Source organism: Corvus moneduloides, chromosome 6 (genome assembly GCF_009650955.1).
Source record: "Corvus moneduloides isolate bCorMon1 chromosome 6, bCorMon1.pri, whole genome shotgun sequence".
NCBI classification, from domain to species: Eukaryota; Metazoa; Chordata; class Aves; order Passeriformes; family Corvidae; genus Corvus; species Corvus moneduloides.
The window spans coordinates 2,681,206-2,694,418 of record NC_045481.1 but is presented as its reverse complement, the minus strand read 5'-3'; the positions used below and the strand labels follow the sequence as shown (position 1 = coordinate 2,694,418).

The following is a 13,213-nucleotide window of genomic DNA, read 5'->3' as shown; positions in this document are numbered from 1 at the left end:
CAGGATATGGGTGGCAGTCAACTCCAGCTCCTGGAATTTGCTGGGAGCACTGAGCATCTTTTTGGGCTTGTACCTGAGGAAAATAGATAAGCGAGTGAAAAAAACCCAGCAAGATTTGGAATTACAGATGTCCTTCTGGACCAAAAGGGGTCAAGGATGGGTAGTGTGGTGGCATCCCTATTTTATGGACCTGGGATGGGCAGGAGAGCTGACATGCATAAATGTCAGAGCAAAGCCTCTGCCCTCAGACAGGCTGATAATGGCAGGCAGTGATGACAGCTCCTGCAGCCTTCGGGTTTTTTGTGAATCTCAGCCTGGATAAGGGTTTGTGCAACTGGTTTAAACTCCATTATTCCCTTTGGCAGCTCCTCCTCTATCTGCTTTGTATCACCTTGGAGAGGGTGGGATGTCACCTGAGGACTGGCACAGGAGTTGGTCCATGCAAAGTTTTGGTTGTAGCACTTTAAGCTCTTTTTTAAAGTGGTTTCAGCCTTCAAATGTGTCTGGAATTCGTGTCTGGGATTCACCCCAGGGGCTCTTTTCACCATCAAATAGACTTTGTGTGTTATCTTCCAAGGATTTCAGCACCACTCCTTGCAAGATCAATTCTAATAGGAGTGTTGTTCTGCCTGTGAAGTCTCCTCTCCTTAATGGACCCCTGAAAGGTTTATGAATAAAACACCACCAAAGTGCAGCGTCATTGATTTGCCCAGGTTTGTGTCTGAGGTTTTGCAGTGCTTACAAACACTCCAGGCCCTCTTGAGACTCGCTGGGGAAATTCTTTGCCTTGCAACTGGTGTGAACTCCTGGGAACAGCTTAAGGCTATGGGAGAGAAATCCAGAGTCCTTGTCCCAGCTCATTCCTGTTGTAAACACAAGGCAGGATGAGGCTGCAGGGTTTGTTTTGTAGGTGGCTTGTTCCTTGTGCTTTGGACTTCGCTGGAATGCTGCATCCAGCTCCGGGATCCTCATAGGAAAGACGTGGAGCTGCTGGAGCAAGTCCAGAGGAGGCCATGGAGCTGCTCTGAGGGCTGGAGCCCCTCTGCTCTGGAGCCAGGCTGGGAGAGCTGGGGGTGCTCACCTGGAGAAGAGAAGGCTCCAGGGAGAGCTCAGAGCCCCTTGCAGGGCCTGAAGGGGCTCCAGGAGAGCTGGAGAGGGACTGGGGACAAGGGTTGGAGGGACAGGACAAGGGGCAATGGCTTTTAACTGGAAAAGGGTAGATTGGATATTGGGAAGAAGTTCTTCCCTGGGAGGGTGGGGAGGCCCTGGCACAGGGTGCCCAGAGAAGCCGTGGCTGTCCCTGGATCCCTGGAAGTGTCCAAGGCCAGGTTGGACGGGGCTTAGAGCAGCCTGGGACAGTGGGAGGTGTCCCTGCCCATGGGCAGGGGGTGTAACTGGATGTTCTTTAAGGTCCCTTCCCACCCAGACCATTGTAGGATTCTCTTATTGCGGCCACACTTTCCAAAATTAGGTGTCTGAGCATCAGTACTTGGTGCCAGGCATGAGCTCAGGGTGTTCCTCCAATCCGTGCCCACGATGTCACCTGGGCACCTTCACATGGGACATCCACAGGTGCTCATCTGCCCATCAGTTGTCACCTGAGATGAGAAGGATTTCTTTTTTTCCTTCAAAATCAGCAGTGGTCACTCCTCAGAGTTGCTTTTCATGACGTCCATGAGAGGACTCCAAGTGCCATTCAATCCTCCAGGAGCTGTTTGTGTTCCCCCTGGGGCTGGGTGCTGAGAACTTGTCCCAAATAATGTCACAAATGGGGGTGGTGTTGGCTGCTGGAGGCAGCCCAGGCTGCTGTGGTTTGGGCAGGCACTGACCCCGCTCCAGATTTCCCTGGAAAATTTCTTCCCAAGCTTTTAAACAGCAAAACTTGCACAGCTGTTGGGCAGTGGGATGGTGAGCACAGAGGGGGATCTGGCACCTGCTGAGCACAAAAGTCCTCCTGCTCCAGATTCAGGCCGGATTTTGGGCTGTTCTGAGTTGGAATTGGTACCCTGGAAGCTGCTGGATGCTCCCTGTAGAGCTGCTCCCACTTCAGCAGCATCCTCCAGCAGCCCAGCAGAGCTGCTCCCATTCCCTGCATTTCCATATTGCAACTTGATTAACCCCTTTGCTCACAGCCTGTGCTGATCCTCACCCTCCAAACAGCACATTTTTGGTGACATTTAGGTGACAGCGTGCCAGTGCTGTTAACACACACTCCAGCTGTGCACATTGATCCATAAGGGACCAGCTCGTTCCTTTACATCCAGCTTTGGGCTGCAGGAAGCTCCTACGTGGGCTCAGATTGATCGTGGCTCAGATAAAGTCCTCTTTGTGAGCCTGAGTGGAATATTCAGCTGAGCTGCCAATGACCAGAGGAATTCAGGGTGGGGGGAGGTAAAAGCCACATAGAGGCAGCTCCGAGCTGCAGTCACGGCAATTAATATTTGTACTCAGAGTGATGAGGATTCTTTAGGAGCCAAAACAATTAAGATTTTATTTTTATTTAATTTTTTTTTTAAGTTCTGTCACGGTGACCCATCTGATTCGGCTAGAAAGAGGCAGGCTGAGCTTGCAGGTCCCAGTGGGAGGGGAAGGAGCGCGGGGTGGGAGGCAGTGTCAGCGTTCCCGCAGATCCCAGAGCCTGGGTTTGTCCCACCACAGACAGGAAATTGTTGGGTTTGCTGCTCCCACCCAGCCCAAATCAGTAGTTTCCTCTTCCAGCTCCCTCAGGTTTCGATTTGACATAAGGCGCGTGGGGAAGCCAGTGTGGGGAGCTGGAAAATCATAGAAATCATCACATTCACACACTTCCTCTTTTTTTTTTCATACCTTTTTTTTTTTCTTTCCCTTTTTCTTTCCTTTTCTTCTCCATCAGGGCTTGTCTTTCACCCAGGCATCTGTCTGAGTCTGAACTGTATAAAAACTCAAATTATACTCAGAATAGAATCCCTGGAAATGTTCAATGCCAGGTTGGACTTGGAGCACCCTGGTCCACTGGAAGGTGTCTCTTGGGGTGGAATTAAATGGTTTTTAATGTCCCTTCCAACCCCAACCACTCTGTGACTCCATGATTCAGCAAACCAGGCACCTGGATTTTAACCCTTGGTCTTTGATGTGATTAAAAAAAAAAGGGTCGTGGATAACTGCCTGAAATTGTGGATGTGGGGAATGTTTACTGAGTTGAGAAAGATAAGGGGTTATTTGCACTGCAAACTTCAGTCATTTCAACATCACCAGGGACACCAGCACCGCCAGCTTCTGGTTTGGGTGTTGGGGGAGTTTTTTTAGTGGTGGTTTTTCTGACAGATGAGGGGAAGGAAGGAGATTTGCAGCCCTTGTGGAGCTCACTGACTTCAACCCAGCATCCAGCCCTGGGTGTGCTTGGGGGGAAAAGTCTCGTGGTATGAAAACATCTTGGAGAAAGCTGCATTTCTTCATTCTCACTCTGAAATGTGAATTAATTGACTGCTTAGAAAGGGGCAGAGAAACAAAACGGAGCAAAACTCAGCTGGTGGAATTCAGTTCTGAATGTTCCAGCGGCTTTCAGGGGTTTATGGTGTGTAATTTGGAAAAATGCTGATACCCCCAAATTCCTGCTGGATGGAGTTTGAGCAGAGTTGCTGTAATTTAGTTTTCTTGCCCAGGTTTGCTTTTGACACATTGCTCTCATGCGGGCTGGAGCTCCCACCAGCCAGAACTGATGGGGCAGGATATGACAAGTGCCCAGAAAATCAGGGGAAAGCTTTTTTATTTATTTATTTTTCTTTCTGGAGAACTGATCTTGCTTTTTCTTTCATTCACCCATTTTCCAGCGAGATTTCAACACCTCTGCATGCAGCTCCCACTCTGTGGCCGTTCCGATGTGAACCTCACCTGAGGGCTGTGTGCATGGCATGGCCCTGTGCCAGCACTGATCCCTCTCTTCCAGACCAGGTGGGATCTTGGGAGACCTCCACTTTTTGGTAAAATGTGGCTGAATTTGGCCAACAGGTTGAGAGCAACACTGGGAGGGGATGCACACAGAAAAACAGCCCCACCAGCAGTTGCAGAAACCTTCCCCTTTACAACCTCAGCTGACTTTTAGCTTGCAGAACATCCTGAAAGCACCCAAAAAATCCATCTTGCCAATGGATTTTAAATCTCTTCCCAGCCCATTACACCTGCTTGGCTGGTGGTTGCTTTCTTTATTTTCCCCTGCTCCCTGCAGGCACATGTGCTTTGGGAAGGGTTAATTGCTGAAACTCCAATTCAATTAGAAAGTCTGGGCTTTATGAAATTGCCTGGAAGAAACTCTGTCCCTGTCTTGCTCGACTTTCCTTCCTGGCTGATGCTCCACAGAGCTTTGCTGCAGAGCTCCTGCAGCAGGAATTGTCCCCATCCCTCATGTCCTGCCCCAGGGCTTTAGTGCCAGGACCTGGCCCTGTGGTGGGTGAGGCAGATCCAAGCTCAAGGTTGGAGGTGTTAAAGTTCTTTAAAAGTGTTTTGTGTTCATTAGTGAGCTTGGGGCAACAGGCAGAACCAAACAGAAATCATGGAATCATGGAATGGTTCAGCTTGGAAGGGACTTTAAATCCCATCCCACTCCACCCTCCTGCCGTGGGCAGGGACACCTCCCACTATCCCAGGTTGCTCCAAGCCCTGTCCAACCTGGCCTTGGACACTTCCAGGGACCCAGGGGCAGCCACAGCTGGCTCTGGGCACCCTGTGCCAGGGCCCTGTTCTTCAGACCATGATCTCACCTGGATCTGCAAGAGAAGGATCAACACTTAAAATTATGGAGTGAGGTGAGGCTGCCTGAGGTAGCCTGAGGCTCCAAGCCTCACTTTCCAGGGATCTAAGCTTTAACCAGAGATTAACCATCATTAAGGCACTTGGGGAGTTGCCTGGTGAGAGGTTGGGAATTCAAGCTTGGGAATTCAGGTTGCCCATCATCCTCATTTCCCTGCCTGATGCATCATCCATCCCAATACACGTCCTCTGGCTCCCTTACTGGGTGTGATGTCTTTTTGGCAGGACCAGCTCCTCTGGCTTGCACATTCCTTGGGGATGAGTCAGGACTGCAGGCTGCTGTCACCATGGGACACTTGTCCTTTTTGGAGAGGGAAGGGAGCCGTGATCCAGGGCTGGAGGGTGAGGGGGGCTGGGCTGCTCCTCAGGACAGCTCCCTGGAGAAGTGCTTTTCCTTCCTTCCTTCCTCTGCTGCAGCATTTCTGCCCAATGCTTCCTATTTTGTGCTGGATGAATCATGGAAACCACACTCCTTAATCAAGTTTTCTGCCATTTCTCATGATTCCATGGAGGCAGCCAGTGAAAGCCTCCTCTGGAGAGCTGCTTGATGAATGGGGGGGGGAACAGTTGGCAAAATGAGGTTGCAGAGATCCTGTTTCAAAAAAATCCAATTAAAAAAATAATAATCCACCCTTGCTTTCCTTTCTTCCCTGCCACAGAAAAATGAGTAATCCATATTTCTCTGGGTTGCTGGTGCAGGGATTTAAAGGAATGCTGTACACCACTGGCAAAGACCTGCCTGAGCCCATCAGTGCTGGGGGTTTTGGGGAGCTGAGGTGACCTCAGCTCTCAGCTCCTCTGGAGAGTTTCCCAATATTCCAGCTGGGTTCAGCATCATGGGAAAACTCTTCCTGCTCAGGGATTTAGACAGGGTTGGGTATGGCTGTGCAAGCATTTAAATGGAACATAAAGCTACCAAATAGCTGAAAAGCTTAAAATTACAGGGAAAATGTTGCAGGAAGCCGTGATGCCCCATCCCTGGAAGTGTTCAAGGCCAGGTTGGACGGGGCTTGGAGCAACCTGGGATAGTGGGAGGTGTCCCTGCCCATGGCAGGGGGTGGGACAAGATGCAATCCAAGTTAATAAACTTTCAAGTAAGCTAATCGAGCAATCCTATTAACACTGGAAAGAGCTTCCTTCCTCGAGTTTACTTTAGAAAAACAGTGGCTTTCAGGCTTGTTGGGATTTGCTCTTCTCCCTGTAGCCCATGGGCTGAGCATCTTGAGCCCTTCCAGGAGCAGCCTTTTGGGATATTTGGGGGTGATGTATCAGCTCTTCAGGACTCCAGTTACCACCCCTGCCTCATCAAGACATGGACTTTCCATTGCAAAGCTGACTTAGAATCCCAGTAAAAGGCAATAAAAGAACCCCAGTTCTTTTTCCAGCAGCGCCTTAGCGCGTTCCCTCATTAGCAGCAGACGCTCCGTAATTTCCCTGACAAGGACAGACACATGGAACATCCACATGCAGCATTGCATCCCAATGCGCTCAGTCTCCTCCACTGGGATTTTGTTCCCCTCCCTCCTCCTTTTTTCCTTGCTCTTGAATCGCTCTGTGCCACTACACGAGGGCTTTGACGTCAGGACTTTGCCATGAACGTGTGCCCTGGCACGCTGGGGTAAGAGGGAGGTCTCCCAATCTGGGTCGTGCTCATGGAATCACAGAGTTGGGAACAAGGCTCCTTTTGTCTGTGTTTGTTTGGTGGCTGGTTTTTATTTTTATAAAGTCAAACTATTTTTCATGTGAGAAATATTCTTCTCAGACTGAAATTCCAGCACAGGTCCACCCTGTTTTGGGCACCTCCATGGATGGGTGTGGATCATCTCCTGAATATTTGTGTTCCTGAAAACAAAGTAGGATGAAATTTTTCCAGGGGCAGATAGTGATAGGACAAGGGAGAATGGTTTTAGACTAAAAGAGAGGAGGTTTTTTTTAGTCCCAGCTCATTCCTGATGTAAACTCAAGGCAGGATGAGGCTGCAGGTGACTTGTTCCTTGTGCTTTGGACTTCGCTGGAATGCTGCACCCAGCTCTGGGATCCTCATAGGAAGGACGTGGAGCTGCTGGAACAAGTCCAGAGGAGGCCATGGAGCTGCTCTGAGGGCTGGAGCCCCTCTGCTCTGGAGCCAGGCTGGGAGAGCTGGGGGTGCTCACCTGGAGAGCAGAAGGCTCCAGGGAGAGCTCAGAGCCCCTTGCAGGGCCTAAAGGGGCTCCAGGAGAGCTGGAGAGGGACTGGGGACAAGGCATGGAGGGACAGGACACAGGGAATGGCTTCCCAGTGCCAGAGGGCAGGGATAGATGGGATATTGGGAAGGAATTCCTGGCTGTGAGGATGGTGAGGCCCTGGCACAGGGTGCCCAGAGCAGCTGGGGCTGCCCCTGGATCCCTGGCAGTGCCCAAGGCCAGGCTGGACGGGGCTTGGAGCAGCCTGGGACAGTGGGAGGTGTCCCTGCCCATGGCAGGGGTTGGAATGGGATGGGCCTTAAGGTCCCTTCCAACCCAAACCATCCCATGAGTCCATGAAAACAATGGTGAGAGTTGCCCATGGTGGCAGATCCAGGAGAATTTCTGGTACCATTCCATGTTTATCCGTGGATAAAAGCCCTTCCACAGGTGGTGGCTGCAGGGTGGCTGCTGTACAGGTTATTTTCCATTACATGTGTCAAATACATGTGGGAGATGTGCTTAAAACCCCTCTCAAGTCCCGTTAGCTCCGGGAGCCTCAGTTTGTCCTGGCTGCAGCTTTATTACATCAGTGATGATAATTTCATGGGCTGTTTCTCTCCCTGTTTCAAAGAATGATGTTTCAAGTGTTGTGACCAGAGGCTGGAGGGATTTTTGTTCCATTTTGAACTTTGCTCTGCAATTAAATCCCCGTTGGGGGATGGAGGGGACTCTACTCCAGTGCACTCCAGAGGACTCATATTTTCCCTAAATTATAGATTTTGCCCCAAGACAGCGACTGTGTCACCCAGCAAAACACATCAGCATTTCTGCTGGACTCATGATAAATGAAAATAGCTCTGGTTTTAAATTTTTCTTCTTTTTTTGCTCCACAATTATCCTGGAAGGAGTGGCTTTGGCATGCTTGGAGGAATCTGGGTTTCCAGATTCCTTCAAGAGGTCAGTGGGAGCAGTGAGGAGGTTGGAGGGAGCCTCCCCTGGAGGGAGCAGTGGGTTCAGCTGCACAGATGAGTGTTACACTTGTTACATATATGTTTATATAAAATAAATATATAACCACTACAAATAAATATAAATAAAAAGAAATATATCTATTTTAAGAAAAATCTTTGGCATCTTTGGGACTTTCAGCAACTCTCTTGATTATTGGGGTGTCCTGTGCAGGTCCAGACGTTGGATTTGATGATCTTTGTTTGTCCCTGCCAACTCAGGATATTTCTTTTCTCTTTTTCTCTTCTTCTCTTCTTCTCTTTTTCTCTTTTCCTCTTTTTCTTTTTTTCTCTTTTTCTCTTCTTTCTCTTCTTCTTCTCTTCTTCTCTTTTTCTCTTCTTCTCTTTTTCTCTTTTTCTTTTTCTCGTTCTTTCATTCTCTCATTCTTTCATTCTTTTTTCCCTTCCCTTCCCTTCCCTTCCCTTCCCTTCCCTTCCCTTCCCTTCCCTTCCCTTCCCTTCCCTTCCCTTCCCTTCCCTTCCCTTCCCTTCCCTTCCCTTCCCCATCCTCTTTTCCCCCTTCCCTCTTCATTGCCCTTCCCCTTTCCCAGCACTGCTCTCCTGCTCCATGCACCAAATTAGCTGGTTTTTTTTAGTCTTTCTGAATATTTTAGGAATATTTGCCCAATTCCCTGATGCTGCAAGTGCTGTGAAGCTGCACCTTCCCCCCTCATGGACACATGGAAAACCAACTAGAGCAACCACACGAGGTTCTGTACAATGATTTTTGGTGGTTGGTTGTTGGGGTTTTTTCTCTTTTTTTTTCACTTTTAGTCTTAAATTTCTCTCCTCCCCAACTTTTTTAACACTTTTGCCTTGTTTTCCATGCTGGGGAGCTGTGCACTGCATCCTGAGAGAGCAGGAGAGGGTATCCCCCATCCCTGAGCTCCCCCAGGGCATTCCCAGCTGTTTATTGCTGGAAGTCTCTTCTCCTTGGAAGGAGTTTTCCTCCCCCTCCAGCTTCCCAGGAGGGGTGTGGATGCAGCCGACACCCAGCCCAGGGTTTGGAGAGCCCCTTGGAGCTGTGAGGGCTGGATTAAGGTGTTATCAGCAGGAGTTTGTGTTTAAAGGTACTTTAATCAGCTGCCTGCACTCCGTGCTTTGTCCACATCTGTATTTTTTCAATTCAGTGTGAAGTGCATATTAATTTTAAAATTCAGAAATCACCAAAAAAAAAAAAGGAAAGTGACCACTTTTATTTTAATTTTCTTACAAAAACCCTCGAGGAGTTTCAGCCCATCTGCACCAAACTCAGTGAAAAGGTGGAAATGTTGGGGTTGGTTTCGTGTTTTCCAGGTAGATTATCAGGTACAAAAAAGACTTTTTGCAAGAGGAAATGCTTGGCTTGTGGGTTGGTTTTGGTCCCTGCACTGTATCTTGGATATATATATGGCATTTTTATATATATATTTGTGTGGATATATGTGGATCTGTTTTTATATGCATATATTTTGTGTGTTTATCTGTAATGGTATGTGCATATAATTTGGTTTTGTCTCTGTTTTATAGATGCATATTTTTATATATATATTTGTGTGGGGTGTGTGTGTGTATGTTTATATGCATAATATATATGATGTATTTTATATATTATATGTATAAAATATATGTTTAAATATATATTTGGGTATATTTTTATATATATATAAATTTGAGATAATGGAAAGGCATTTTGCCACCTCAGCTTCCCAAGTGTGCCTAGACCAGAGCTGGATAATCCTGATTAAACCCACCCCTGGGAAAGAGCCAGGGAAAGCTGTGGAGCTAATTCTGCTCCTATGGAAAACCCCCCAGAGGGATGGATGGCTTTTGGCTCTGGCATGTTTGCCCCAGAGGAGGATGGTCCTTCGGATTGTTCCTGTGGGAATGCTGAAGATTCAAATCCCTTGCTCTAAAAGCCATCATTTATAATTAAGGAATGAGCTGCAGCCTCTGCTCCAGCTGCTTCCATTGCCTCTCTGAAGGTGGAGAGAATTCCAGGGAAAACAGTGTCACCTACAAATCCTCTGTGTCCAAAAATCCACCAAAAATCTGTGATCCATCCCAGGCAGGCTTGCAGAATTCCCTCTGTACCTACTCAAGCTTATGCAGGAGCTTTTTCATTATTTATTATGAACCCCCAGGTTTCATAATTAAGGTGATGGAGGCATTTGCAGGGTCTTAGCTGCCCTATGGATTTAGTCCTGGATGTGGGTGTGAAAGGCAATCTGGTGCCACCCCCACCTCTCCCAGAGGTGGAAACCACCCCTGCCTTCCAAATACCCATCCAGTGGGATTTAACCATGCACTGGGAAGGGTGGAAAAAAAGAGATTTATTCAGTTGTATCAGGGCTCTGTTGTCCTGAGCAGTGCACGGAAGGAGAGCCCATCTGCAATAGGGGATATCCCAAAATAACAAGGAAAATACGGTGTTTATACAGCACTGGAGACTCGTATCCTACTGCTTGTAAGTCCTAAGCTGGCCCGGAGAAGCTGCCAAGTGACGGCAATGCTTCTGCAGGAAGGAGCTTCAATAGCTGCTGCAGCAGGAAAGGGACTTTAAAAACCCATGGATTGGCAGAGAGAGAGCATTTAGGAGCAGCCAAGTCCTGGGATAAATGGGATAAATGGGCTATCAGGTAGGGCTGCCTCGATTTTCTTTGCCCTTCACCCAGATTCAGCCTTGCTGCTTGAATGCTGATTGTGTTCGTGGGTCTCTGTGCGACAGCGAGCACAGAAAGCACAGAATTAAAACACACCCCGTGTGCATCTTGATTCAGACTTACTGCTGCTGCCTGGATTCTAGATGGGAATTTAGTGGTGGCTGTGGGAATTAAAATCTGCAATTGTAATTCATGCTGGACAAGCTGGCGGGATGTGACTGCGGCCAGGCGCCGGCGTGGATTGAAAGCTGAGGATGTTTCAGGTTTAAAACACTTTATAGAGCAGCCCTTCACTCCTTCTCTCACTGTTCTGCCCTCACAGAGGTCCCTGCAGCCATTTGTGTGATTTAAGATGCCTCTTGCATTCCCAGGACTGTCTGGATGGCTTTCCAAGGGGAACAGCTCCGTGGGTTTTGCTGTACAAAATGTCCTAAACGTCCCTCGTGCACGTTGCTGCCTCTTGGCACAGTTCTGGGAGGCAAATGCAACACCAGGTTCTTCCTGGAAAAAAAAATCTCAGCCCTCCCAGGCTCCAGAGGTTTGGGTTCAGGCTGCAGGGGAAGGTGGGGGAGCAGGGAGCAGGGTTTATTTTTGAGGCCGGGAAGGAAGCACCGTGCTTCCCTTTCCCGAGGGTGTTGCTGCTGGGGTTGGGCTCCTGGAGTTCCCTGAGCCCAGCCCACGCTCCAGCTGATGCTGACAGCTCCAGCCTCCTCATCCCTGCTGCCTTCACCTGGGGGATTCCTTGCCTGGAAGGGTGGCAGTGATTTCTTGTGACCCTTACACGTGTGCAGCTCATTCAGTAAAGTCCTGGAAGGGTTTGGGTGGGAAGAGACCACAAAGCCCATCCAGTTCCATCCCCTGCCATGGGCAGGGACACCTTCCACTAGCCCAGGCTGCTCCAAGCCCCATCCATCCTGGCCTGGGACATTTCCAGGGATCCAAAGGCAGCCACAGCTTCTCTGGGCACCCTGTGCCAGGGCCTCCCCACCCTCACAGGGAAGAATTCCTGCCCAATATCCCATCTATCCCTGCCCTCTGGCAGTGGGAAGCCATTCCCTGTGTCCTGGCGCTCCATCCTTTATCAATAGTTTCTCTCTATCTTTCTTGTAGCTTCCTCAGGTACTGGAAGGTCACAGTTAGGTCAACTCAAAGCTGCTTTTCTCCAGGCTGAACAATCCCAATTCTCCCAGCTTTTCCTCATAGCAGAGGTGCTCCATCCCTCTGCTCAGTTTGGTGACCTTCCTCCGGACTCGCTCTAGCAGTTCCGTATCCATCACACTCAGCAGCTCAGAGGAGCTGCTGCATCTACAAACACCACTGAGATTTGCAACCTGCAGTAAACTTTTAAATTCCAGGTCTGGGATCTCTAAGATGAATTTGCAGTACTTGGAGACTTACCTGAGCTCTGAAAAATGAGTGGCCAGCTGATAAATTGATAATAGCTGATAAATATGAGTAAGTTGATGAATATGATAGGTTGATAAATAGGAAGTGACTGATGGTAGTAGATGGGAGGAGCCTGAGCTGGAATATTAAGCCTTGTTATGAAGCTGTAACCCCAACAAATCAGTAACTCATGAATTGGGACTCTGGTGAAGGTTTATAAACCTTTGATCAGATTTAAGCAGGCTGCTGGCATTCCCTGGCCTGCAGGGATTGCTCCAGGCAATCCTGGATCCTTGCAAAGCCCCCAGGGCTCTTGTCATTGTGTAAAACTCAACCCCACAAAGCAGCTGCTAAACATTTGCCAGCCTCTTTTATATATAACTACCCCATGGGACAGGCACAGACCTTCCCCTTCCTGCTAGAACCAACATCTCGCTGTTAATTGAAAGTGTTAATTACTCTCAGGCCCGAGGAGTTGTTTTTGTGCTGTGGCCTGAATGGTTAATCTGCAGTGTAAACCCAAATCCCCTTCTGTTAGGCATAAATGTTACCGGTTCCAAATGCCTTTGGTTTTTTCCTCCCCCTGATTTTTGGTGCCAATTCGTTCAGCTTTCAGTAGGGCAGAAGTTGGACTTCATTACCAGAGTCCATTGTAATGATTTCTTGGATTTTTTTCCGGGTAGACAAGGCTTGTGCAAGTTTGCATGCTTTTCTATATTTGGTTTTGTTTAATTTGATTGTACAAAGCTGTTGAAAAGTCCAGCTGAACGTTTCCACTTTCTGCAGTCCTGATTGTGCCATTAAACCAGGAGTTCAGAGGAAAAATCCCGCTCTTGCTGGGTTCTCTCAGTAACCCCGAGCTCGAGATCCTGTTTTGAGATAGGGACAGACAAAAGTTCATTTGTCACGTTTCTCATCTCGGTTTAATTCAGATGTGGCTCTTGGGGATAATCTTTACTTATCAAACAATCATGGAATATCCTGAGCTGGGAGGGAACCACGAGGATCATCCAGTCCAACTCCTGTACAGGACATCAAGAATCCCACGATGATGTTGGTGCTGGAGTGTGTTCCTTGGTACCTCCAGTCCCTTTGGCATTGTGTCTGCTGGGACTTCGCCTAATCCTGGAAGTACTCCAGTTCTCTGGAATTGCTCCTGGCTTTCTGGCTGGTGCTCTGCGGTTCTGAAGGATGGAGACAGGAGCTGTTGGAATAAATGTCAGCTGGT

General features: G+C 48.6%; 1 protein-coding gene across 5 annotated transcripts in view; it reads left to right on the top strand.

The window, feature by feature from the left end:
- The window catches only part of FERMT2 (fermitin family member 2), a 49,952-nt gene that overhangs the window by 4,841 nt on the left and 31,898 nt on the right, over positions 1–13,213 (top strand). The window lies entirely within an intron of this gene.